A 27,078-nucleotide genomic window follows, 5' to 3' on the forward strand; every position below is an offset into this window, starting at 1 on the left:
ATGTTTCCAAATCAAAAATTATGTCAATTCCAGTTTCTTCACCCAATGGATAAAAGTTTTGAAAACAAGGATACTGGTAGAACCGTTTTAAAAATCTTTCCAGATCATCGATATCCCTTTCTGTTATTCTTAATTGTACACCTAAAATAATAGATAACATATGTTAAAAGTTAGCTGACAGTGGTGGCTTAAACATTAGGATCTTATATGACACCTATAGTAATTGACATGTTAAAGGTAGTCCAGCATTGTTATTTAAGTAGTTCCCAATGTATACTGCCTAATGCTGCAGCAGCTGCATCAAGTTTGTGGCTCAATCCTGGATACAGCTGCTGGCAAAATAAAAATATCAGTGAATATGCTAATCAGAGGCTACTGGGGGGGGGGGTATAAAAACCTGGAGTAACCTGATACAGTTCCAGGGGCAAAGGCTACTCTACACCCTCAGTAGCCAATTTCCTCCCACGTCCCTGCTTATAAATTCAAACTTACTGCGCAGTAACAGAGCTCTGTGTGGTAACACATAAGCATTGGACGCTTGGGGCTTATGTGCATAGCTTCCTTCAAAGCTGGCAGCCGAAGTCTATAAGCTACATCGCAAGCACAATGCTTAGCATATGGAGGCAACGGGGGAAAGCAGCTACCAGTGGGAAGTGTAGCGTTCGCCGGGGTAGCGTTATGCAGGGGTATTGCTAGACTCTAAATACCATTGGGGTACAGCACTGGTTTGGTTGTTACTATCAGCAAGCTTTGCCAAATAGCAGCATTTTTCTCCTATAGTATAAATAGTTTTAGCTGCAAGAAATACCACATCAGAAGTGCATAAAGTAAATATTTTAAAGGAAACCTACCATTTGGAATGGTAGGGGTAAGCTGTAAGTACCGAGCACCAGCTCAGGGTGAGCTGGTGCCGGTACTTACTTTCGTTAGTGTTATAAACCGCAGTATTGCGGTTTTAACACTTTTTAAACTTTAGAGCAGAAGGGGCTTCAGCGATGCGCAACATCACCGCTATTTCCTATGTAGGTGTGCGCACGCAGCGCCGAAGCCTCTGCTGCTCTAAAGTTTAAAAAGTGTTAAAACCGCGATACCGCGGTTTATAACACTAACGAAAGTAAGTACCGGCACCAGCTCACCCTGAGCTGGTGCTCAGTACTTACAGCTTACCCCTGCCATTCTAAATGGTAGGTTTCCTTTAACACAAATACAATATAGATATAATATAAATAGTACCTCCATAACATTCACAATTTTACCAACATATATTGGTTCAATAGACAACAATTAAATTCAAGGCATTTTTGTCACATTTAATTTTTATTCAGCTCTAGAAGATGTTTGGACACGGCAAAGAAGGAAAGGCTCTAAGTAAAGAGGCACGGAAGGGTGCTCCATGATAACATCCATGGTATTACCAAGCCTGCTATCTGCCCCCTGGGTCACAGGGGAGGCGTCAAGCATATCTCTGGGCTCATCTATGAAGAGACTAGTGGCATCTTGAAGGTCTTACTGGAGAATGCTATCCATGGTCATCTACAGCGAGCAGGCTAAAAGGAAGGCCGTCACCGATATGGACGTGGTGTATGTGCTTAAGCGCCAGGGCTGCACTCTCTCAAACTAAAGTAACTGCTCCGCTTTTTTCCAATACATTCCACTTTTCACTTTAGACAATTTACTCTAGCACTTTACTCCATTACACCCCCCCCCCCAAAGTCATACTATACTCTATATTTCCACTGAGCATTACACCTTACACCTTCTTTACCAGCCAATACCCTCCTCATCAGTATTAAAGGGAACCTGTCATAGTGATTTGAGACAATGAACTACCCTCTGGTCCTTACGGGCTGGTGGTTTAGACTCCCAAATTGCCATTTGGTATTTTTAAGTGATTATATAAAATAAAACTCCCTGCTCTCTTTGGCGGCTGCGTGATGCAGCAAGTGAAGCTGGCGTAGTACCGCCTTCACTGCCCAAACACCATAGGTTCAGCGCATGCACAGTAAAGCCAGAGAATTATTCCAGCTGCGCTCGCTGTGTTGCTTCTGATGCGAGTACAATGTGCTTCATTGGGGTGAGTATAAAAGTTTATTTTTATTTTTCTGCACTTTAAGACTTAAGAAAGGTCAATTTGAGACCCTAAACACAGGTCCATAAGGCCATCAAAGTCTGCCATATTGTCTGCACGCAAAGCACAGCACCGGTCACAACTTCATTTCAGCCAAAGTGCCCACAATGCCCCCTATGCCAACCATCCCTTTCTGAATAACCATTACATGGACCCCATGGCAGCTTGCAATTATTTTCTGACATATGTGGATCTCAGATCTGCATGTAACATGCAGCAAGAAACAACAGCTCAGACAAAAAAAATAAAATAAAATATGCTCTTGGTGTGTTTAAAGTTATTGATATTTCCTTTTTTCAATTTTTATTGATTTTATGGTAGTTTGCGTGCATTGTAAATGACTGCTATATTTTGGTTAAAGTTATGCACATCATGTAGGAGCCTGATAAACCCATTCAAAGTAAGAAGGAACTGTCCCTGCATCCTCATGTCTATTTATAATGAAAACCACAATGAAGTTGTGCTCATAGATTTATATTTATAAGACATTGAACACAAAAGGTTAAGACATATACATATAGTAATCTCTCTAATGCTGCATATATTTTGACAGGATATCTACTATATTTACAATAAATTATTGTTGAAAACAGTAAAACTTACTTTTGAATTTTCAAGTAGGTTAAGTCCAGTTAAGCCTGTTGAAAAAAGAAAGAAAAAGTGGAAAATGCCGTAGAAAAATTTACAATACATGAAATAATAATAATAATTGAAAAATATGAAAGCCTATTCATTTTTTAATAATAATTTTTTAATATAATTGAGTGAAATAGGCTAGGATCAAAGATTTTCATTTGTGTTGCAAAGGTACTGGATGGATAAGATAACAGACAATAACTGAGCCCCAAAGATCTCATCAAGACTTCTGTTAAGTGGCCATTATTTTGTCAGATATCGATGTCAACCTATATTAAGCCTTATACTGTCATGTACCGCCTCAGGCAGCAGATGCGGAGCCCTGAGGCAGGCGGCAAAACAGCTGTAGGTGATTTGGGCACCCACAAGTAGTACGGACCTGCCGCTGCCACGATTCCTCACAGTAGCGCTGATCTATGGAGGACGCAGGCGACGTTTGTTGATGCCATGCCACCTGCATCCATGAACAGCAGCGCTGCCGGCAGGAGGAGGGGGAAGGCTGGCTCCCGGTGGGATGATGAAGGAGAAGGGTCGGAGGGGAAACCTGTGTGGTGGCTTCACTGAACGGTGGAGCAGCAGTCAGCTGGAGTGTGATCACTTTGCTATTGCTCCATCACAGCCTCTGACAAACAGCAAAGGATCCTCTGGTGAGCTCAGCTCTGCTCCTACTGCAGAAGCTCCGATTAGCAAGCTCAGCCCACCAGCTCGGAGCTCCTGAACTTCATGAGCAGCTATATGTATGCTGCTGCCTGCTGTGTGTGATGCTGTGTATGCTGCTGCCTGCTGTGTGTGATGCTGTGTATGCTGCTGCCTGCTGTGTGTGATACTGTGTATGCTGCTGCCTGCTGTGTGTGATGCTGTGTATGCTGCTGCTTGCTGTGTGTGATACTGTGTATGCTGCTGCCTGCTGTGTGTGATGCTGTGTATGCTTCTGCCTGCTGTGTGTGATGCTGTGTATGCTGCTGCCTGCTGTGTGTGATGCTTTGTATGCTGCTGCTTGCTGTATGTGATGCTGTGTATGCTGCTTCCTGCTGTGTGTATGCTGCTGCCTGCTGTGTGTGATGCTGTGTGTGATGCTGTGTATGCGGCCGCCTGCTGTGTGTGATGCTATGTATGATGCTGTGTGTGCTGCTGCCTGCTCTGTGCGATGCTGTGTATGCTGCTGCCTACTGTGTGTGATGTTGTGTATGCTGCTGCCTGCTGTGTGTGATACTGTGTATGCCAGTGATGGCGAACCTTTCAGAGACCGAGTGCCCAAACTACAACCAAAATCCACTTATTTTCCATGAAGTGCCAACATGGCATTTTTTAGCAGTAGCTTATTGCTCCTTGTTCTTCCACATCATTCAATTGTATTAGCTCTCCTAAGGCCACCAATAGAGGTGAAAGAAGGAGGGCAAATAAGTTCAGACCGTCATTGTAGCTTTTCTCCAGGAAGAATGGTGGGTCCAGCAGAAGGACGTCCAAAGACAATGCAGTTCTGTCAACACCTTCTCACTTTTCCCACAGTTTCAAACAGCCAATAGCGCTTTAAAATAGCGCTGAGAGCAGCATCCCTTAAATTGCTTGGGACTGCAGGAAGATTTGGTGGATTTTGTCCTGTTTGGTGAAATTGGGGGGATGGCCTGAGTGCCCACAGAAAGGGCTTTGAGTGCCCCTCTGGCACCCGTGCCATAGGTTCGCCATCACTGGTGTATGCTGCTGCCTGCTGTGTGTGATGCTGTGTATGCTGCTGCCTGCTGTGTGTGATGCTGTGTATGATGCTGTGTATGCTGCTGCCTGCTGTGTGTGATGCTTTGTATGTTGCTGCTTGCTGTATGTGATGCTGTGTATGCTGCTTCCTGCTGTGTGTATGCTGCTGCCTGCTGTGTGTGATGCTGTGTATGCGGCTGCCTGCTGTGTGTGATGCTATGTATGATGCTGTGTGTGCTGCTGCCTGCTCTGTGCGATGCTGTGTATGCTGCTGCCTACTGTGTGTGATGATGTGTATGCTGCTGCCTGCTGTGTGTGATACTGTGTATGCTGCTGCCCGCTGTGTGTGATGCTGTGTATGCTGCTGCCTGCTGTGTGTGATGCTGTGTATGATGCTGTGTATGCGGCTGCCTGCTGTGTGTGATGCTGTGTATGCTGCTGCCTGCTGTGTGTGATGCTGTGTATGATGCTGTGTATGCGGCTGCCTGCTGTGTGTGATGCTCTGCGCGATGCTGTGTATGCTGCTGCCTGCTCTGTGCGATGCTGTGTATGCTACTGCCTACTGTGTGTGATGATGTGTATGCTGCTGCCTGCTGTATGTGATGCTGTGTATGCTTCTGCCTGCTGTGTGTGATGCTGTGTATACTGCTGCCTGTGTGTGGTGCTGTGTGTATGCTGCTGCCTGCTGTGTGTGATGCTGTGTATGATGCTGTGTATGCGGCTGCCTGCTGTGTGTGATGCTCTGCGCGATGCTGTGTATGCTGCTGCCTGCTCTGTGCGATGCTGTGTATGCTGCTGCCTACTGTGTGTGATGATGTGTATGCTGCTGCCTGCTGTATGTGATGCTGTGTATGCTTCTGCCTGCTGTGTGTGATGCTGTGTATACTGCTGCCTGTGTGTGGTGCTGTGTGTATGCTGCTGCCTGCTGTGTGTGATGCTGTGTGTATGCTGCTGCCTGCTGTGTGTAATGCTGTGTGTGTATGATGCTGTGTATGACGCGGAGTGTATGCTGCGACCTGCTGTATGTGATGCTGCAGCCTGCTGTATGTGATGCTGTGTGTATTCTGCTTGTATATGCTGTGTGTGTATGCTGCTGCCTGCTGTGTATATGCTGCATGTATATAGTGTGTGTGTATGGTGCTGTGTATGATGCGGGGTGTATGCTGCTGCCTGCTGTATGTGGTGCTGTGTATGCTCCTCCCGCTTACTTATTTTGTACTGATGTACGAGCAAGATCTTCTGAAGAAGAATGGTAAATCATGATTCTTTTACCATTCTTTTGGGGTTGTCATAAGCCAGGATTAACAATAAAGCTTAATTGTAGACATCTGTGATAACTGTTATAGCTGATGATTGTAGCCTAGAGCTAAAGTACAGTAAATTACCAACATCCTGAGGTCCGTTTTTAACTAGAGGTCGTATGTAAGTCGGGTGTATAGATTAGAAATGTGTATTAATGTGGAATGTTAATAAGTTGTTAGTTGTAGTGTAGTAAGTTGTGTATATATATATGAACCTAGACATTTAAGCAGGCATTTATTGAGGGTGCGCGTTATAATCCGGTGCGCCTTACAGTCCGAAAAATACAGTAATTATCAAAATTTATGCACCAGATTTTTCACAGTGGTACTTTCTCCTTCTCCCCTTTGCAACGCAATATCATGTCCACACCCATGTAGCGACAAAATGAAAATTTTCATTTAAATAAACACGATGGTTCCATTGCATTCAAGCCCCTCCTCATTTTCGACAAAATGCCCTAATACCATATATGAAATATATATTTGACAGAAGAAGTTGACAGATTTCCTTTAATATGGGGATAGTGTCCACAACTGGTAAATTAATGAGTCATTTAAGTACTTTTCATTCTCTTAAGTATAGCATATGTTTGGTTTATAGGTCACCAGGCAGCTGGTCCATTTTTGTAAAATATATGGAACTAGATGAGTCCATCATTCAACTAGTAACATGCTATGTAGTTTCATATGCAGTACTACCTCCATCCCACAAAAGACTACCTGTCTCCCCAGAGTAATCTTATTGGCAATCTTGCTAACTAGACCTGGTCTGGCCTCAAAGGTTAAGAAGTGGTGAATTTGACACCTGGCAAGTCTAGCTGGAAGCAAGATCACTCTACACATCCAAAGGACGTCTCTAACACAAGGGAATCTTGAAGTTATGGTGTGCCCTATCCAGGTATCAGCTACATTTCCAGAATCTGAGGAGCAGGAAGGATGTTTCAGTCTGCTCTAGGACCCGTGGACGAAGATATATGAAAACCTCTGAATGGAAGCCTAGTAACGGTAACTAACTTTCTATTGACTTTCTGAGCTTGGCTGTAAAATGCTGTATATTATAACTCTGACGACTGTATGTATTGATTAGTCTTGTGTCTAGTGTGCCATCAAGTCAGTTAAATATCTAAATTTAACATGGGTTTTTTTGGATCCATGAATTCACACATCCTTGTTTTTGGTCTAACATATACACTACATGAGCTTGCTAGTTATAGTCCCATTACAACCAATTTATTTTAAAGAAGAACTGGGTGAGGGTTACGAGCTACCTGATTTCTCTTTCACTAAGGCTAGGGGTCTCTCAAGCGTTCAGCGTTTTTAGCGTTCAGTGATTTTAATAAGCATGTAGAAGTATCAGTAGAAAAAAAATTATCTTTATATATGTGTTATGATGCACCCTTACCCTCATGTAAATGTGGATACTACAGTAGACATGATGTGCAATTCTTAAGATAACCTAATCCACACTCAGTCATTAAGTCAAATGTCTGCCTCTGCCCCATGAATAGAAATTGCTAATTGATGTAGACAGTGTCACTCTCTTTGCCTCTCTCCATTGTGTATTGTATTATGTCTGGAAAATGGATGCATAGGACTAAGGAAAAACTTTTCTTAAAAGCCAGCCCTATAATAATGCATAGATTTAATGAATCCTCATGAATTTATGATCAGGGTCCTCTGATAACCCTGGTTTTTAAAGCACCAAGAATTTCAGATTCTTAACCCAACAAAATAGGTATTAAACAGTTGTCTCAACATTGCAGTATGATGTGTGGCATTACCAGATTTGTAAATTCATGCTGGGGAATTTGCTGGATACATCTTCCTCTTAGGAGACCCCAGGGGGGCAGTTATGACATAACTAGGAAATATGTCTCTAACCCACCGCTTGGTACAGTTGTGGCCACACCCCCTCGCACCTGACAAACAGGGCACTGGGAACATATTCAAAAATACTATACCAGCATCCACTTAGGGTCAGACTCAGGAGAGCCACCTTAACAAAGCTGCCAGGATTTCATTGTCTCTCCAGGGATCACGCTGCTTATCTAATTAGAGGTCTGTTTTCTTTATTATATCCCTTTTTATTTTATTTTGCTGTTTTGCTTTTATGTATGTATTGTTATTCTGACAACTGTCTGTATTGATTAGTCTTGTGTCTAGTGTCCCATCAAGTCAGTTACATATATAAATTTAACCTGCTTTTATTTTGATCCATGAATTCACACATCCTTGTAGTGTATATGTTAGACCAAAAACATGGGCTTGCTAGTTATAGTCCCATTACAGCCAATGTATTTGACAAAAGAACTGGGAGAAGGCTACCGGCTACCTGATCTCTGTTTCACTGAGGCTAGGGGTCTCTAAAGCATTTAGCATTGTGATGTTAATAAGCATGTAGAAGTATGTATGCACAATATCTTGAGAAAAAAATGAATGCTGATTTACATCAGAGACAACAAAATTTTTTTACAATGATACATCACTCTGTTCCCAAATCTCATGACCTATCAGTAGAGGAAAAAAAAACATAATTCTCTTTTTATATGTGTGTTATGATGCACCCTTACCCTCATGCAAATATGGATATTACTGTAGACATGATGTGCAATTCTTAAAATAACCTAATCCACACTCAGTCATTAAGTCAAATGTCTGCCTCTGCCCCATGAATAGAGATTGCTAATTGATGTAGACAGTGTCACTCTCTTTGTCTCTCTCCATTGTGTATTGTCTTATGTTTGGAAAATGGATGCATAGGACTATGGAAAAACTTTTCTTAAAAGCAAGACCTGTAATAATGCATAGATTTAATGAATGCTCGTGAATTTATGATCAGGGTCCTCTGATAACCCTGGTTTTTAAAGCACCAAGGATTTCAGATTCTTAACCCAACAAAATAGGTATTAAACAGTTGTCTCAACATTGCAGTATGATGTGTGGCATTATCAGATTTGTAAATTCATGCTGGGGAATTTGCTGGATACATCTTCCTCTTAGGAGACCCCAGGGGGGCAGTTATGACATAACTAGGAAATATGTCTCTAACCCACCGCTTGGTACAGTTGTGGCCACACCCCCTCGCACGTGACAAACAAGGCACTGGGAACATATTCAAAAATACAATGCCAGCATCCTCTTAGGGTCAGATTCAGGAGAGCCACCTTAACAGAACTGTCCAGGATTTCATGGTTTCTCCAGGGATCACGCTGCTTATCTAATTAGAGGTCTGTTTTCTTTATTATATCCCTTTTTATTTTATTTTGCTGTTTTGCTTTTATGTATGTATTGTTATTCTGACAACTGTCTGTATTGATTAGTCTTGAGTCTAGTGTGCCATCAAGTCAGTTACATATATAAATTTATTTTGATCTATGAATTCACACATCCTTGTTTTTGGTGTAATAAATACACTACATGTAGTGTAATAAATACACATCCCATTACAGCCACCTGATCTCTGTTTCACTGAGGCTAGGGGTCTCCCAAGCATTCAGCATTGTGATGTTAATAAGCATGTAGAAGTATGTATGCACAATATCTTGAGAAAAAAATGACTGCTGCTTACATCAGAGACAACAAAGTTTTTTTTTACAATGATACATCACTCTGTTCCCAAATCTCTTGACCTATCAGTAGAGGAAAAGAAAAACATAATTCTTTTTATATGTGTGTTATGATGCACCCTTACCCTCATGCAAATATGGATATTACTGTAGACATAATGTGTCATTCTTAAAATAACCTAATCCACACTCAGTCATTAAGTCAAATGTCTGCCTCTGCCCCATGAATAGAGATTGCTAATTGATGTAGACAGTATCACTCTCTTTGTCTCTCTCCATTGTGTATTGTCTTATGTCTGGAAAATGGATGCATAGGAAAAACTTTTCTTAAAAGTCAGCCCTGTAATAATGCATAGATTTCAAATACTTGCTCATGAATTTATGATCAGGGTCCTCTGATACCCCTGGGGTTTCAAGCACCAAGGATTCCAGATTCATAACGCAAAAAATAGGTATTAAACAGTTGTCTCAAAATTGCAGTATGATGTGTGGCATTATCAGATTTGTAAATTCATGCTGGGGAATATTAGGAGAATCCTGGGGGCAGTTATGTCATAACTAGGAAATATGTCTCTAACCCTCTAACATCTTCATACAGGTGTGGTCACACCCCCTCACACATGACAAGAGGGCACTGGGAACATATTCAAAAATACAATGCCAGCATCCACTTAGGGTCAGATTCAGGAGAGCCATCTTAACAGCAATGTCCAGGATTTCATTGTCTCTCCAGGTATCACATTGCTAATCTAATTAGAGGTCTGTTTTTCTTTATTATATCCCTTTTCATTTTATTTTACTGTTTTGCTTTTATGTATGTATTTTTATACCATTTGTTTTGTAACCTTTGAAGTGGGGAGGGGGCAGATTGTGGCTGTGCAACCCCTGGGTTGTGAGTGCATACATCTGGTGAGGGAGTTTTCTTGACATATATCTTGTATATTTATTTAAAATAGAAGAAACAAAATCACTGATATTTTGGGATGTTGATCTCCGAATTGGTTCACAGTTAGTTTTATTCAGCATATACACCAGGGAATCTCCCCACAAACACGCTCAACTTGTCCATATGCATGATGAAATGGGTGAAGGGTATTGGGTTGCTTGATTTGATGTAGAATAAAAAACCTGTTATTGAGTCCCACTCCTGCTATTCTTGACAATATCTAGAGCAACATACAAGTCAGTATGAGAGCATAATGTGGACTTTTCTGATTGATCTTTACAAGGAGAAGTTGACTATGATGGGTCATTTTACAAGAATTTATAAATAATAATTTTTATTTTGCAGCATTTTCACATTTCTAGTTTGGCTGTGGGTTGTTCTCTAGCACTGGTCACGTGTTATGTACTGTCTGTTTGTATATAAGATGCATCAGCTTTGGCTCTTCCCACATTCCCCATTCGCATTGAATAGCTACTGTGCCAATAGATAATGCCAGGAGTTTGTTCCCTCTCAACTGTGTAATACTGATATACAAAGTCTGAGATGAAATAGTGAGAAACAGAGAAAGGACACACTAAGAAGTGAATGAGTGTGATGCATGGAGGGGAAATGTTCAATAAGAGGAGCCTCAAGAATGTTTTGTAGCAGACTGAGCTGTATGATGTGAGATAGAGGGGGCAGAGCTGAGGCTCATACATGAGCAGAGAGAGGGGGTTGACTATCTGAGAAAGATTTTATTCATATGCAAGCAACAGAGTTCACTTATGTACAGCAATAAATTAGATTAGGATGTAATTAAACAACAAAGTATGGCCTAAAGACTCCTTACAATTGAAATGGTAGCCTGCATAGGGAGTTCCATAAGGAGTTTGCTTCCCTAACCCATGTCAATGGCCTCTTGCCTTGAGCTTTTTAATTCTGCTTTCACCAGAGCAGCAACACATTGTCCTGGCTACCAGTATATTGCTCTTGGGACAAACATTCATACCTGGTGCAGGTGTAGCAGCCATAGCAGCTTCTATGGGATCTGCAGTGTCAGGTGGCCCTGGTTGTGTATATGCTGGATATGTGTGTATATGTTGTTTTTCTTTATATGTTGATTCTGATGCTATCTGTGTGCATATATAATACATATATGCTGTATGTATGCGAATATGCTGCATAGTTATGTATCATACTCTTTGTATGAGTGTATGCTGTATATATATATATATATATATATATATATATGGTATATACTGTATATATATTTATGCTATACGTATATCTATGTTGTATATATGCTGTATGCAAATAAATATATCAATGTGAGTATATATGAGTGCATAATATGAGAACATGAGTCCATAAATGTATGAGAATGTCTGTGTGTATGAGTGTATAAATGTGTGTGTATGATTTAGTGTAATATGTGTATTATTAAGCGGGAAGAGGAGCCCCATTCAGAAGTCTGGTATGGGGCCCTGCCTCTCCTAGTTACGCCCCTGCTTCCTGTCATTGCAAAATACCGTATTTCAGCTGCTTTCTGTTGCTTGCAGAATGGCTACCACACTACTGCTAAATTCCGATAACCTACTGTAATTTTGTGTTTGTAAAGGTAGGTAGATTTTTAAGGTACATGATTTACACATTAAAGTCATACTATAAAGGGTTTTACCCTCACTAAGCTATCAGCACCCTCCAGTAGGGTATGAAATTTGTGTACAGAGCTTAAGATGGCTTGTTTAAAGTAATTCCTATTGGTAGTATTTATTTTCCATGTGGTGTATTCGGAAGTGATGCAGTTAACTTGACGGGAAAAAAACGCTTATGCAATGCACAATTTTGTTGTTGGCTCTTGTTGGTTGAGATTTCATAAATACCAAATTTATATAGGTTTTAAAAAACGTCTATGAAAAATAATTTCTTAATTTGCAATTTTCTGACACTAATAACTTTTCCATACTTTGGTGTATGGAGCTGTGTAAGGTCTCATTTTCTGCGGTATGTGATACAATTTACATTGCTACCATAATAAAATGTTTGATGTGTTGCAAAATGATTTTAAAAATGGTGTTTCGGACATTTGGACGCTATTTTCCATGACAGGGTTCACCACTGGGAATAGCTGTTTTTATATATTGATATATAGAGACTTTTGGGAGACTATTACCTAACGTATTTATGATTTTATTGTTTATATCAGTTGTAGGAAATGGGGGGGTGATTTGAAGTTTAAGGTTTTTGATTAGAATTAAAAGCCCTCTCTGTAAACCCCTTGCCAATGTACTATTACTATTCATGTGAAATCTTACCCTTTTATCTAAAAAAATAGCCTGAGGACATCCATACAGATGTCTATATTTGTTCTACAGTACCTAGATTCATGATTTTTGTGTCATGCTTCATTTTTCAAATCACATTACACAGGCTTGAATTTCTCAGATATGCAGAACCAGAGATACAGGCAGTTAAAGATAAAGGCAGAAATTGGATTTTTATCTGCAGCTTATAGTTCCAACTATGCCTTTAACTTCCTATATCTCTAGTTCTGTAGATCTCAGAAGCACAAGGTTGTGTGATGCAATTTTAAAGATTTTCATTTTAAATAACTTTTTAAAAAGTTCATGATGATGTAGAGCCCAACATATGAGTGAATGAATTGACACTCCACATCTTAAGCCTCTAAAAGTGACACTACTCTCCCTATTTGCATGTGACTTTGGATGCCATCTTTTATACGTAAACAGGCAAGATTTAACATAAAAGAAGAAATATTAGAAAGGATTTTAAGGTTGCTTGTAGCAGTTTAATAGCTGACAGTTTTCCTTCAAAGAGATTCATATTACAGAGTATGTAGACAAAAATGTGCTACAAATTAGGGAATATTTACTTACAACTTTGACGTATAGCAATAAGATAGTAAGTCTTTCCCACCTTTTGAAGTTGTTTGGGTGAAATCTTCCTCCTTCATTAATTCACAAAATCCACATTGCCCTTCATAATGGCTTTAAAATGAATAAGCCTGTTCTTTCCACCAAAACAATGATCTTTCAGCTGTGACTTCCAATACAACAGTGTAAAGCGAAAGTATGTTCACTTCCTGGAAATCTCATATTACCAATAGTAAATAAGGAGGAAGAGCACAGCGTGTGTAAAGGTACCTCCACCCCACACATTGCCTAAGACAGTCCCCTCCCCATAACTATATGTAGCATTAACCTTTACACACGCTGTGCTCTTCCTCAGGTTTCCCCATAACTGAACTCACAACGAAGACAGACTTCTTCTTTACTTGGACTTTATTTAACTAAATAATAATAACAATAATCTTTATTTATATAGCACCATCAAGTTCCATAGCGCTTTACAAATAAACATCCCAATATTGATTAAAGAGCACCTGTCACCCCCCCCCCCAAAAAAAAAGACCCCCGCCAAATATGGTATCCCTGCTTCCTTACAATCTGTTATCATGATTATACTTTAGTGCTGCTGTTCTGTGGGAAACAGGGATTCCTTGCATTATATATCTACATATACATAAACACAACTTACTATATAAAAGGTTTTTCAATAAAAAAAAGAACCATGCACTACCACATTTGAGGAGATTTATAAATGCACTTGCGCAACAATTCTGGTGGTTTTGCACCAAAAACACTGTCTAAAATACGTTGCATCACATTTATCAAGGCTTTTAGACCTTTTTTTGTCACTTTTCCAACTTCTCCAATTAAGGGGGTGTGGCCTTTCGGAAGGTGGGCGTGGCCCTGTGAGAAAGGTACGTGGATTCTGGGAAATTGTCCATGTGCCCAAGATTCTGACGCAAAGTTTAGACCAACTAAAAGTAGGTCTAAAGTAGCAAACAGCAGAATTCATTATCACAGTGATAAATCTTGCTCAGGGAAAGACAAGTGTTTTCCAGCTAGAAACTGGCTGAACCTGAGACACATTGTTTGTTGAATCCCCCCTTTCTATTATGCCAACATTGGTATATTTAATAAAAATATAAATGTTTTAAAATATGGTATTACCCCTATATACTTGTAACAACACATTATAACCAATGAAATCTCTATTGCCACTGTTGTATCAACCTATAAAACAACATCAACCTACAATAATAGTAAGTAATAGTAATATATAGTAAGTAAAATAACAACAGAAATAAACATAAAATAATACATTTGATTTAACCAGGTCAGGATGTTAACTAAATATAGCGGATGAACAGTTGTGCTTAATTCAAATAGCCAACATATAATGGGGGGGGATTTAACAATGTGACTCAGGTTCCGCCAGTTTCTAGCTGGAAAACACTTGTCATATACTGCACCAGATATATCACTGTCATCATGAATTCTGGTGCAGTATAAGACAGTGGGGGGGATTTACTAATTCTAGCGCAAGCACGACTGTCGGCATCAGAGATCAGTCTCCTGAAAGCACAGCCTAATGTATTAAAATGGCGCATGGCTGTAAGTAATTACTGGGTAGACGGAACTATTGTGCGCCAAAAATTGTGCCTAAAAATCCCGACAAAATACACATTAATGTGACAGATAATGTGGAAAAGTTAGGAGTCGGGATAGTCGGAAACATCTGTTCTTTCTGGCGCAAACTCATTATAATTGATCCACAACAATTCTGCGCCCCAAAAAATGAAAGATCCCAGCATTTTTTAGGCACGAGACGATAATACATCTGCCCCAGTGGGATCCTACTTAAGACCTACTTTTAGTTGGTCTAAACATGTGAGCCAGAATTTTGATCGCATGGACAATTTCTTTCTGGTAAGCCCCGCCCCTTCCTCATGAGGTCACACCCCCTTAATCGGACAAATCGAAAACGTGCCAAAAAAAACAAGTCTAAAAGCCTTAATAAATGTGGCTCAAGGCATTTTAGACAGTGTTTTTGGTGCAAAACCACCAAAAAGTTTGTCTCTCCTCTGTTCCCGCACGCCAGCAACTACACGTTTGCCTGTTTGTACTCTGAGAGTTACACAGAGGCTGGCTTTCTAGATGTTTTTTCTAATGCTGTCAGCTGAATGTTTGCTGGTCTCGGGCAATTCACAACCATGTGTTAAAAATTCTAAGTGATGGTGACTAAGTGATGGTTCTTAGTACAGGTAGTTTAAGCCGACTGTCAATCCTGCGATATTATGCAAACGAGCTAGACGCGGTTGTCAGTAGCTATGTAACTCCCGGATTTAGCCTGGTATTTAACCTTTATAGTGGTATAAAACCCAGCCTGGATTGATATAAGCCACATTTATGTTGGATATCCTATGGTGTAGGAATCATATAAAATTAGATAAACATGCAAATACAGGACAAAAACATTGTACGATATAAACAATCCCACTTAGGTTACTGTTTGACATTGGATTAACTTTTAATATGAGAAATACAAATAATATGTAAATATATTGTAAATATATGTAAGAAAAAGTAAAAAGTAAAGGGAGGACAGCAGCGCTGGCTCTGCTCCTCTATGCATCACTCTACTTCAGTGCAATGCTGGGAAGAGCGAGAAGGGAGAAGTGGCCTCTTATTCCTTCGCCCTGTTGCTTGTGTTAGTTCGCCACCTTGTGGATTTTGTTGGTAGTGATTTTTCTGAACTTTTTGCAGAAAAGTGCAATGTTAGATTTGACCACAAGTGGGCACTCACATTTATGCAAATTTGACCCATACATGAAATTTCTTAGCAAACACAGAAATGTTAATCTGTATCCTTGAGAATTTCATTAGATACAGTAAAATTAACTACAAGACCTTACCTGCTTCCATGAAAGTGTTAAAAATGTAACAATTTGCCTGTACTATCCCAGTTAAATTTTCCAATAGCATTACTACGAGCTTGAGAATCAATGATAAAATTAGAATCCTGTAGTCGAATGATTGGCACAGTTGTAGAAACAATTAAGTTGATGAAAGAAGTCCAGAAGGTTAAGCAATCTAACACATTGAACAATCTAACAACAACAGCAGCTGAAAATGTCACTGAACTAGAATAGAATGATAAAGGCATTAGGGTGGGTCCACACATTCAGCTTTTTAGATGAAGTTTATGATGTCTAAACCAGGAGTGGAGTCAAAAAGGAGGATGAGAAGCTTCTCTCAAAATAAATGCTCTCACCCATTGTGATCCACACCTGATTTTTGCTATAAAAACTGCATCTAAAAGAAATGTGATAAAAAGGATCTAAACAGAATTCCAAAAGCGGCATTCCTGGATCTATCATATGGGACCTAAAAAGCAGGGAAGAACACACTCCAAATCACACATACATATCACACCTACAGATTGTTAATGCAGAAAGTCTAAACCAGCAGTTCTCTTACATTTTAAGAAAAAAAAAAAGTTTGTTCTAAACTGTTCTTGGCTCCAGACTTAAAGGGCACTTTTACACAATGCGTTGCGTCACGCTTTCTTATGCGTTTTTTTCACGCATTCCAAATCTTCAGCCTTGATTGCATGCTTACATTGTGTTTTAGCAGACACATTGGAAACGCAATGTAACCTCAGCATGTGATCAAGGCTGAAGCCTTTGGAATTCGTCAAAAACGCATCAAAAAGCAACACGTGTGAATGGGCACTTTAAGTCTGGAGCCAAGAGCAGTTCAGAACAAACTTTTTTTGTTAACTAAGTTACTCCATCAGCATCCAAAAATACAACACGGGTAGATATAGGTCCTTCAGCCTGATTGTGAGACAAGGAAACAAGACAAGATGCAGTCTGCTTAGCAGGAGCTAAAGTAAAATAACAGTTGAGGGTGGTGTCACATGTGGCGTTTTGAACCGTTTTTTTAGCCCATGTTTAGTCATGCGGTTTTGTCCGTTTTTATTTAATATGATTTGGAAAACCGGACAAAAACGGATGGGTTTTCAAAAAACGCATGTGGTTTTTAATGGACTAAATATAGGTTCAAAACTCCACATGTGACATCACTCTAAGTCCCTAGCACATGACTACATTCTCACTCGGGCCAAACGTGTGCATAGTATTTGGACAGGTTCGGAAGGGAGGGTGAGCATTTCTCACCCTTCTCCTCTCCAAAGGACAGAGGGTGAGGTTAAATCATCTAAGGGCTCATTCACATGAACATAAAAGGGACTGATATGTGCATATGTGATTTGTGGCTGCATATTGGTCCTCATTGATATGTATGGCGCCAGGTCACTGTCTGGTGAACACACATTGTCTCCCGGCACCAAGGCCGTGCACAGCAAAATATTTTGCCACATTACGGCACCAGCTGCCTGCTTCTCTTTGGAGCGGGGAGTGCTGTGCTGTGCAGTGCACAGCTATGTGATCTCCCTAGCAAACATACATTGTGTGAATGTACCCTAGAGATGAGACATGCTTAATGTGTTCTGGTATAGAGTCAGCTAAAGCAGGCAAACATTCCTACAAAACTCAGCCTTCTTACTCTCCACAGAAATATTTAATTAAAAACTTTATTGAAAGGGCACAGTGTTTACAAAGGTCTATGCATCACACACTATTCTGTAGCACAAATTACAACACAAAGATTCACACTTAACAAGGACAGCACACAGAATTTGATTCCTCCAATGTGCCATAACAATGCTACATTAGCACACTGCTCAATCAATGCATAATAATTTATGCAAAACCCACAATCCCCTGCAAAAATCCAAAATGTGTCAAAAGCTGCTAAAACAGAAAAATGTATGCACAAAAAATGTATATCGATGGGGCACACAGTCAGATCAACCGAACTGTATATTGACAACGTTTCGGAGGGAAACCCTGGCGCCGCGCGCAGCAAGCGGTCGCCGCCCTGATGCTGGCGGGCCCCGGCTCCCGCCTGCCAGGCCCCGGGAAGCGGGCCTGCTTTCAAGCCGGACTTATGCCTGGCGTGCCCCTGACAGTGCCCGCACTGTAAGTACAAAGACAGAGTCACCTGCTCCTGCCGGCGTCGTCGTCTTCTTCTTCGGCGGCGGCAACAAAGGAGAAGTGGGGATGAGTAGGCGGGAGGCTTACCTCCTTTGCTGGATAAGGCAGTGGGGAAGTGACTTTTGAAAAAAAAAAAAAAAAAAAAAACCTGGGTGGTTTTTTTTTTTTTTTTTTTTTTTTGTGCTGCTTCTGTTTTTTCCACCAGGACAAGGAAGCTTCAGCGAGCTGAAGCGTACAAAAATTGGTACGAAACTCAGTTCCGTTCCTCTCCACGGAAATCTTTAGTAAAAGGCGAAAGATTTTTGCGTTTTGAAGAAGAACCAGAGTTGGTGATTGAAGGCTAGAGGGCGCCACCGCCGGCCCCAGCCCCCGCCCAGGCCCAGGCTGGCTTAGGGAGAGAGCCGTCAGCACGGGCGGGGGAGGGGAAGCAGGTGGCCGCCCGCCGGCCAAACTCCTTGCAGCTTTCCAAGCCCAGCACAGCTTCCTGGAAGGAAAGCGGCCAGAGCGAGCGAGGGGAAGAAAGAGAAGTGGGGGAACAAGAAACCCCCCAGAATTCAGGGTTCCTTCGGCCGCATTTGCATGTATGCAAGCCAGAGCCAGCTCCCACCAGTCTCAGCGGGGAGGAAGCAGAAACCACAATCATCCCTTTGTTTGATCCGGCCACCCCGGATCATGCGCTTTGCCGCAGCGGACCCTGTCCCCGCAGGGTTGACGACGTTTCGGAGGGAAACCCTGGCGCCGCGCGCGGCAAGCGGTCGCCGCCCTGATGCTGGCGGGCCCCGGCTCCCGCCTGCCAGGCCCCGGGAAGCGGGCCTGCTTTCAAGCCGGACTTATGCCTGGCGTGCCCCTGACAGTGCCCGCACTGTAAGTACAAAGACAGAGTCACCTGCTCCTGCCGGCGTCGTCGTCTTCTTCTTCGGCGGCGGCAACAAAGGAGAAGTGGGGATGAGTAGGCGGGAGGCTTACCTCCTTTGCTGGATAAGGCAGTGGGGAAGTGACTTTTGAAAAAAAAAAAAAAAAAAAAAACCTGGGTGGTTTTTTTTTTTTTTTTTTTTTTTTGTGCTGCTTCTGTTTTTTCCACCAGGACAAGGAAGCTTCAGCGAGCTGAAGCGTACAAAAATTGGTACGAAACTCAGTTCCGTTCCTCTCCACGGAAATCTTTAGTAAAAGGCGAAAGATTTTTGCGTTTTGAAGAAGAACCAGAGTTGGTGATTGAAGGCTAGAGGGCGCCACCGCCGGCCCCAGCCCCCGCCCAGGCCCAGGCTGGCTTAGGGAGAGAGCCGTCAGCACGGGCGGGGGAGGGGAAGCAGGTGGCCGCCCGCCGGCCAAACTCCTTGCAGCTTTCCAAGCCCAGCACAGCTTCCTGGAAGGAAAGCGGCCAGAGCGAGCGAGGGGAAGAAAGAGAAGTGGGGGAACAAGAAACCCCCCAGAATTCAGGGTTCCTTCGGCCGCATTTGCATGTATGCAAGCCAGAGCCAGCTCCCACCAGTCTCAGCGGGGAGGAAGCAGAAACCACAATCATCCCTTTGTTTGATCCGGCCACCCCGGATCATGCGCTTTGCCGCAGCGGACCCTGTCCCCGCAGGGTTGACGACGTTTCGGAGGGAAACCCTGGCGCCGCGCGCGGCAAGCGGTCGCCGCCCTGATGCTGGCGGGCCCCGGCTCCCGCCTGCCAGGCCCCGGGAAGCGGGCCTGCTTTCAAGCCGGACTTATGCCTGGCGTGCCCCTGACAGTGCCCGCACTGTAAGTACAAAGACAGAGTCACCTGCTCCTGCCGGCGTCGTCGTCTTCTTCTTCGGCGGCGGCAACAAAGGAGAAGTGGGGATGAGTAGGCGGGAGGCTTACCTCCTTTGCTGGATAAGGCAGTGGGGAAGTGACTTTTGAAAAAAAAAAAAAAAAAAAAAACCTGGGTGGTTTTTTTTTTTTTTTTTTTTTTTTGTGCTGCTTCTGTTTTTTCCACCAGGACAAGGAAGCTTCAGCGAGCTGAAGCGTACAAAAATTGGTACGAAACTCAGTTCCGTTCCTCTCCACGGAAATCTTTAGTAAAAGGCGAAAGATTTTTGCGTTTTGAAGAAGAACCAGAGTTGGTGATTGAAGGCTAGAGGGCGCCACCGCCGGCCCCAGCCCCCGCCCAGGCCCAGGCTGGCTTAGGGAGAGAGCCGTCAGCACGGGCGGGGGAGGGGAAGCAGGTGGCCGCCCGCCGGCCAAACTCCTTGCAGCTTTCCAAGCCCAGCACAGCTTCCTGGAAGGAAAGCGGCCAGAGCGAGCGAGGGGAAGAAAGAGAAGTGGGGGAACAAGAAACCCCCCAGAATTCAGGGTTCCTTCGGCCGCATTTGCATGTATGCAAGCCAGAGCCAGCTCCCACCAGTCTCAGCGGGGAGGAAGCAGAAACCACAATCATCCCTTTGTTTGATCCGGCCACCCCGGATCATGCGCTTTGCCGCAGCGGACCCTGTCCCCGCAGGGTTGACGACGTTTCGGAGGGAAACCCTGGCGCCGCGCGCGGCAAGCGGTCGCCGCCCTGATGCTGGCGGGCCCCGGCTCCCGCCTGCCAGGCCCCGGGAAGCGGGCCTGCTTTCAAGCCGGACTTATGCCTGGCGTGCCCCTGACAGTGCCCGCACTGTAAGTACAAAGACAGAGTCACCTGCTCCTGCCGGCGTCGTCGTCTTCTTCTTCGGCGGCGGCAACAAAGGAGAAGTGGGGATGAGTAGGCGGGAGGCTTACCTCCTTTGCTGGATAAGGCAGTGGGGAAGTGACTTTTGAAAAAAAAAAAAAAAAAAAAAACCTGGGTGGTTTTTTTTTTTTTTTTTTTTTTTTTGTGCTGCTTCTGTTTTTTCCACCAGGACAAGGAAGCTTCAGCGAGCTGAAGCGTACAAAAATTGGTACGAAACTCAGTTCCGTTCCTCTCCACGGAAATCTTTAGTAAAAGGCGAAAGATTTTTGCGTTTTGAAGAAGAACCAGAGTTGGTGATTGAAGGCTAGAGGGCGCCACCGCCGGCCCCAGCCCCCGCCCAGGCCCAGGCTGGCTTAGGGAGAGAGCCGTCAGCACGGGCGGGGGAGGGGAAGCAGGTGGCCGCCCGCCGGCCAAACTCCTTGCAGCTTTCCAAGCCCAGCACAGCTTCCTGGAAGGAAAGCGGCCAGAGCGAGCGAGGGGAAGAAAGAGAAGTGGGGGAACAAGAAACCCCCCAGAATTCAGGGTTCCTTCGGCCGCATTTGCATGTATGCAAGCCAGAGCCAGCTCCCACCAGTCTCAGCGGGGAGGAAGCAGAAACCACAATCATCCCTTTGTTTGATCCGGCCACCCCGGATCATGCGCTTTGCCGCAGCGGACCCTGTCCCCGCAGGGTTGACGACGTTTCGGAGGGAAACCCTGGCGCCGCGCGCGGCAAGCGGTCGCCGCCCTGATGCTGGCGGGCCCCGGCTCCCGCCTGCCAGGCCCCGGGAAGCGGGCCTGCTTTCAAGCCGGACTTATGCCTGGCGTGCCCCTGACAGTGCCCGCACTGTAAGTACAAAGACAGAGTCACCTGCTCCTGCCGGCGTCGTCGTCTTCTTCTTCGGCGGCGGCAACAAAGGAGAAGTGGGGATGAGTAGGCGGGAGGCTTACCTCCTTTGCTGGATAAGGCAGTGGGGAAGTGACTTTTGAAAAAAAAAAAAAAAAAAAAAACCTGGGTGGTTTTTTTTTTTTTTTTTTTTTTTTGTGCTGCTTCTGTTTTTTCCACCAGGACAAGGAAGCTTCAGCGAGCTGAAGCGTACAAAAATTGGTACGAAACTCAGTTCCGTTCCTCTCCACGGAAATCTTTAGTAAAAGGCGAAAGATTTTTGCGTTTTGAAGAAGAACCAGAGTTGGTGATTGAAGGCTAGAGGGCGCCACCGCCGGCCCCAGCCCCCGCCCAGGCCCAGGCTGGCTTAGGGAGAGAGCCGTCAGCACGGGCGGGGGAGGGGAAGCAGGTGGCCGCCCGCCGGCCAAACTCCTTGCAGCTTTCCAAGCCCAGCACAGCTTCCTGGAAGGAAAGCGGCCAGAGCGAGCGAGGGGAAGAAAGAGAAGTGGGGGAACAAGAAACCCCCCAGAATTCAGGGTTCCTTCGGCCGCATTTGCATGTATGCAAGCCAGAGCCAGCTCCCACCAGTCTCAGCGGGGAGGAAGCAGAAACCACAATCATCCCTTTGTTTGATCCGGCCACCCCGGATCATGCGCTTTGCCGCAGCGGACCCTGTCCCCGCAGGGTTGACGACGTTTCGGAGGGAAACCCTGGCGCCGCGCGCGGCAAGCGGTCGCCGCCCTGATGCTGGCGGGCCCCGGCTCCCGCCTGCCAGGCCCCGGGAAGCGGGCCTGCTTTCAAGCCGGACTTATGCCTGGCGTGCCCCTGACAGTGCCCGCACTGTAAGTACAAAGACAGAGTCACCTGCTCCTGCCGGCGTCGTCGTCTTCTTCTTCGGCGGCGGCAACAAAGGAGAAGTGGGGATGAGTAGGCGGGAGGCTTACCTCCTTTGCTGGATAAGGCAGTGGGGAAGTGACTTTTGAAAAAAAAAAAAAAAAAAAAAACCTGGGTGGTTTTTTTTTTTTTTTTTTTTTTTTGTGCTGCTTCTGTTTTTTCCACCAGGACAAGGAAGCTTCAGCGAGCTGAAGCGTACAAAAATTGGTACGAAACTCAGTTCCGTTCCTCTCCACGGAAATCTTTAGTAAAAGGCGAAAGATTTTTGCGTTTTGAAGAAGAACCAGAGTTGGTGATTGAAGGCTAGAGGGCGCCACCGCCGGCCCCAGCCCCCGCCCAGGCCCAGGCTGGCTTAGGGAGAGAGCCGTCAGCACGGGCGGGGGAGGGGAAGCAGGTGGCCGCCCGCCGGCCAAACTCCTTGCAGCTTTCCAAGCCCAGCACAGCTTCCTGGAAGGAAAGCGGCCAGAGCGAGCGAGGGGAAGAAAGAGAAGTGGGGGAACAAGAAACCCCCCAGAATTCAGGGTTCCTTCGGCCGCATTTGCATGTATGCAAGCCAGAGCCAGCTCCCACCAGTCTCAGCGGGGAGGAAGCAGAAACCACAATCATCCCTTTGTTTGATCCGGCCACCCCGGATCATGCGCTTTGCCGCAGCGGACCCTGTCCCCGCAGGGTTGACGACGTTTCGGAGGGAAACCCTGGCGCCGCGCGCGGCAAGCGGTCGCCGCCCTGATGCTGGCGGGCCCCGGCTCCCGCCTGCCAGGCCCCGGGAAGCGGGCCTGCTTTCAAGCCGGACTTATGCCTGGCGTGCCCCTGACAGTGCCCGCACTGTAAGTACAAAGACAGAGTCACCTGCTCCTGCCGGCGTCGTCGTCTTCTTCTTCGGCGGCGGCAACAAAGGAGAAGTGGGGATGAGTAGGCGGGAGGCTTACCTCCTTTGCTGGATAAGGCAGTGGGGAAGTGACTTTTGAAAAAAAAAAAAAAAAAAAAAACCTGGGTGGTTTTTTTTTTTTTTTTTTTTTTTTTGTGCTGCTTCTGTTTTTTCCACCAGGACAAGGAAGCTTCAGCGAGCTGAAGCGTACAAAAATTGGTACGAAACTCAGTTCCGTTCCTCTCCACGGAAATCTTTAGTAAAAGGCGAAAGATTTTTGCGTTTTGAAGAAGAACCAGAGTTGGTGATTGAAGGCTAGAGGGCGCCACCGCCGGCCCCAGCCCCCGCCCAGGCCCAGGCTGGCTTAGGGAGAGAGCCGTCAGCACGGGCGGGGGAGGGGAAGCAGGTGGCCGCCCGCCGGCCAAACTCCTTGCAGCTTTCCAAGCCCAGCACAGCTTCCTGGAAGGAAAGCGGCCAGAGCGAGCGAGGGGAAGAAAGAGAAGTGGGGGAACAAGAAACCCCCCAGAATTCAGGGTTCCTTCGGCCGCATTTGCATGTATGCAAGCCAGAGCCAGCTCCCACCAGTCTCAGCGGGGAGGAAGCAGAAACCACAATCATCCCTTTGTTTGATCCGGCCACCCCGGATCATGCGCTTTGCCGCAGCGGACCCTGTCCCCGCAGGGTTGACGACGTTTCGGAGGGAAACCCTGGCGCCGCGCGCGGCAAGCGGTCGCCGCCCTGATGCTGGCGGGCCCCGGCTCCCGCCTGCCAGGCCCCGGGAAGCGGGCCTGCTTTCAAGCCGGACTTATGCCTGGCGTGCCCCTGACAGTGCCCGCACTGTAAGTACAAAGACAGAGTCACCTGCTCCTGCCGGCGTCGTCGTCTTCTTCTTCGGCGGCGGCAACAAAGGAGAAGTGGGGATGAGTAGGCGGGAGGCTTACCTCCTTTGCTGGATAAGGCAGTGGGGAAGTGACTTTTGAAAAAAAAAAAAAAAAAAAAAACCTGGGTGGTTTTTTTTTTTTTTTTTTTTTTTTGTGCTGCTTCTGTTTTTTCCACCAGGACAAGGAAGCTTCAGCGAGCTGAAGCGTACAAAAATTGGTACGAAACTCAGTTCCGTTCCTCTCCACGGAAATCTTTAGTAAAAGGCGAAAGATTTTTGCGTTTTGAAGAAGAACCAGAGTTGGTGATTGAAGGCTAGAGGGCGCCACCGCCGGCCCCAGCCCCCGCCCAGGCCCAGGCTGGCTTAGGGAGAGAGCCGTCAGCACGGGCGGGGGAGGGGAAGCAGGTGGCCGCCCGCCGGCCAAACTCCTTGCAGCTTTCCAAGCCCAGCACAGCTTCCTGGAAGGAAAGCGGCCAGAGCGAGCGAGGGGAAGAAAGAGAAGTGGGGGAACAAGAAACCCCCCAGAATTCAGGGTTCCTTCGGCCGCATTTGCATGTATGCAAGCCAGAGCCAGCTCCCACCAGTCTCAGCGGGGAGGAAGCAGAAACCACAATCATCCCTTTGTTTGATCCGGCCACCCCGGATCATGCGCTTTGCCGCAGCGGACCCTGTCCCCGCAGGGTTGACGACGTTTCGGAGGGAAACCCTGGCGCCGCGCGCGGCAAGCGGTCGCCGCCCTGATGCTGGCGGGCCCCGGCTCCCGCCTGCCAGGCCCCGGGAAGCGGGCCTGCTTTCAAGCCGGACTTATGCCTGGCGTGCCCCTGACAGTGCCCGCACTGTAAGTACAAAGACAGAGTCACCTGCTCCTGCCGGCGTCGTCGTCTTCTTCTTCGGCGGCGGCAACAAAGGAGAAGTGGGGATGAGTAGGCGGGAGGCTTACCTCCTTTGCTGGATAAGGCAGTGGGGAAGTGACTTTTGAAAAAAAAAAAAAAAAAAAAAACCTGGGTGGTTTTTTTTTTTTTTTTTTTTTTTTGTGCTGCTTCTGTTTTTTCCACCAGGACAAGGAAGCTTCAGCGAGCTGAAGCGTACAAAAATTGGTACGAAACTCAGTTCCGTTCCTCTCCACGGAAATCTTTAGTAAAAGGCGAAAGATTTTTGCGTTTTGAAGAAGAACCAGAGTTGGTGATTGAAGGCTAGAGGGCGCCACCGCCGGCCCCAGCCCCCGCCCAGGCCCAGGCTGGCTTAGGGAGAGAGCCGTCAGCACGGGCGGGGGAGGGGAAGCAGGTGGCCGCCCGCCGGCCAAACTCCTTGCAGCTTTCCAAGCCCAGCACAGCTTCCTGGAAGGAAAGCGGCCAGAGCGAGCGAGGGGAAGAAAGAGAAGTGGGGGAACAAGAAACCCCCCAGAATTCAGGGTTCCTTCGGCCGCATTTGCATGTATGCAAGCCAGAGCCAGCTCCCACCAGTCTCAGCGGGGAGGAAGCAGAAACCACAATCATCCCTTTGTTTGATCCGGCCACCCCGGATCATGCGCTTTGCCGCAGCGGACCCTGTCCCCGCAGGGTTGACGACGTTTCGGAGGGAAACCCTGGCGCCGCGCGCGGCAAGCGGTCGCCGCCCTGATGCTGGCGGGCCCCGGCTCCCGCCTGCCAGGCCCCGGGAAGCGGGCCTGCTTTCAAGCCGGACTTATGCCTGGCGTGCCCCTGACAGTGCCCGCACTGTAAGTACAAAGACAGAGTCACCTGCTCCTGCCGGCGTCGTCGTCTTCTTCTTCGGCGGCGGCAACAAAGGAGAAGTGGGGATGAGTAGGCGGGAGGCTTACCTCCTTTGCTGGATAAGGCAGTGGGGAAGTGACTTTTGAAAAAAAAAAAAAAAAAAAAAACCTGGGTGGTTTTTTTTTTTTTTTTTTTTTTTTTGTGCTGCTTCTGTTTTTTCCACCAGGACAAGGAAGCTTCAGCGAGCTGAAGCGTACAAAAATTGGTACGAAACTCAGTTCCGTTCCTCTCCACGGAAATCTTTAGTAAAAGGCGAAAGATTTTTGCGTTTTGAAGAAGAACCAGAGTTGGTGATTGAAGGCTAGAGGGCGCCACCGCCGGCCCCAGCCCCCGCCCAGGCCCAGGCTGGCTTAGGGAGAGAGCCGTCAGCACGGGCGGGGGAGGGGAAGCAGGTGGCCGCCCGCCGGCCAAACTCCTTGCAGCTTTCCAAGCCCAGCACAGCTTCCTGGAAGGAAAGCGGCCAGAGCGAGCGAGGGGAAGAAAGAGAAGTGGGGGAACAAGAAACCCCCCAGAATTCAGGGTTCCTTCGGCCGCATTTGCATGTATGCAAGCCAGAGCCAGCTCCCACCAGTCTCAGCGGGGAGGAAGCAGAAACCACAATCATCCCTTTGTTTGATCCGGCCACCCCGGATCATGCGCTTTGCCGCAGCGGACCCTGTCCCCGCAGGGTTGACGACGTTTCGGAGGGAAACCCTGGCGCCGCGCGCGGCAAGCGGTCGCCGCCCTGATGCTGGCGGGCCCCGGCTCCCGCCTGCCAGGCCCCGGGAAGCGGGCCTGCTTTCAAGCCGGACTTATGCCTGGCGTGCCCCTGACAGTGCCCGCACTGTAAGTACAAAGACAGAGTCACCTGCTCCTGCCGGCGTCGTCGTCTTCTTCTTCGGCGGCGGCAACAAAGGAGAAGTGGGGATGAGTAGGCGGGAGGCTTACCTCCTTTGCTGGATAAGGCAGTG

The 27,078-nt window shown here is 46.1% G+C and overlaps 1 long non-coding RNA gene and 10 other non-coding genes across 11 annotated transcripts; all 11 read right to left on the reverse strand.

Annotated features, from left to right (window-relative positions):
* Positions 1-3: 3 nt before the first annotated feature.
* LOC140121327 (uncharacterized) lies at positions 4-13,341 on the reverse strand. Its single transcript, XR_011854065.1, has 3 exons — positions 13,186-13,341; positions 2,732-2,766; positions 4-141 (listed from the first exon to the last, which is right to left on the reverse strand). It is a non-coding gene; the product is annotated as an uncharacterized lncRNA (long non-coding RNA).
* A 5,047-nt stretch (positions 13,342-18,388) lies between these two features.
* On the reverse strand, positions 18,389-18,504 carry LOC140123061 (U5 spliceosomal RNA). Its single transcript, XR_011854400.1, has one exon. It is a non-coding gene; the product is annotated as a U5 spliceosomal RNA (small nuclear RNA).
* A 763-nt stretch (positions 18,505-19,267) lies between these two features.
* On the reverse strand, positions 19,268-19,383 carry LOC140123073 (U5 spliceosomal RNA). Its single transcript, XR_011854411.1, has one exon. It is a non-coding gene; the product is annotated as a U5 spliceosomal RNA (small nuclear RNA).
* A 763-nt stretch (positions 19,384-20,146) lies between these two features.
* Positions 20,147-20,262, reverse strand: LOC140123085 (U5 spliceosomal RNA). Its single transcript, XR_011854422.1, has one exon. It is a non-coding gene; the product is annotated as a U5 spliceosomal RNA (small nuclear RNA).
* A 764-nt stretch (positions 20,263-21,026) lies between these two features.
* On the reverse strand, positions 21,027-21,142 carry LOC140123096 (U5 spliceosomal RNA). The gene has a single exon (XR_011854433.1). It is a non-coding gene; the product is annotated as a U5 spliceosomal RNA (small nuclear RNA).
* Positions 21,143-21,905: 763 nt separating this feature from the next.
* Positions 21,906-22,021, reverse strand: LOC140123108 (U5 spliceosomal RNA). The gene has a single exon (XR_011854444.1). It is a non-coding gene; the product is annotated as a U5 spliceosomal RNA (small nuclear RNA).
* Positions 22,022-22,784: 763 nt separating this feature from the next.
* LOC140123119 (U5 spliceosomal RNA) lies at positions 22,785-22,900 on the reverse strand. The gene has a single exon (XR_011854455.1). It is a non-coding gene; the product is annotated as a U5 spliceosomal RNA (small nuclear RNA).
* Positions 22,901-23,664: 764 nt separating this feature from the next.
* Positions 23,665-23,780, reverse strand: LOC140123130 (U5 spliceosomal RNA). The gene has a single exon (XR_011854466.1). It is a non-coding gene; the product is annotated as a U5 spliceosomal RNA (small nuclear RNA).
* Positions 23,781-24,543: 763 nt separating this feature from the next.
* Positions 24,544-24,659, reverse strand: LOC140123141 (U5 spliceosomal RNA). Its single transcript, XR_011854477.1, has one exon. It is a non-coding gene; the product is annotated as a U5 spliceosomal RNA (small nuclear RNA).
* A 763-nt stretch (positions 24,660-25,422) lies between these two features.
* On the reverse strand, positions 25,423-25,538 carry LOC140123152 (U5 spliceosomal RNA). Its single transcript, XR_011854488.1, has one exon. It is a non-coding gene; the product is annotated as a U5 spliceosomal RNA (small nuclear RNA).
* Positions 25,539-26,302: 764 nt separating this feature from the next.
* Positions 26,303-26,418, reverse strand: LOC140123163 (U5 spliceosomal RNA). Its single transcript, XR_011854499.1, has one exon. It is a non-coding gene; the product is annotated as a U5 spliceosomal RNA (small nuclear RNA).
* Positions 26,419-27,078: the final 660 nt, after the last annotated feature.

The sequence above is a fragment of the Engystomops pustulosus genome, chromosome 3 (genome assembly GCF_040894005.1).
Source record: "Engystomops pustulosus chromosome 3, aEngPut4.maternal, whole genome shotgun sequence".
Taxonomy (NCBI): domain Eukaryota; kingdom Metazoa; phylum Chordata; class Amphibia; order Anura; family Leptodactylidae; genus Engystomops; species Engystomops pustulosus.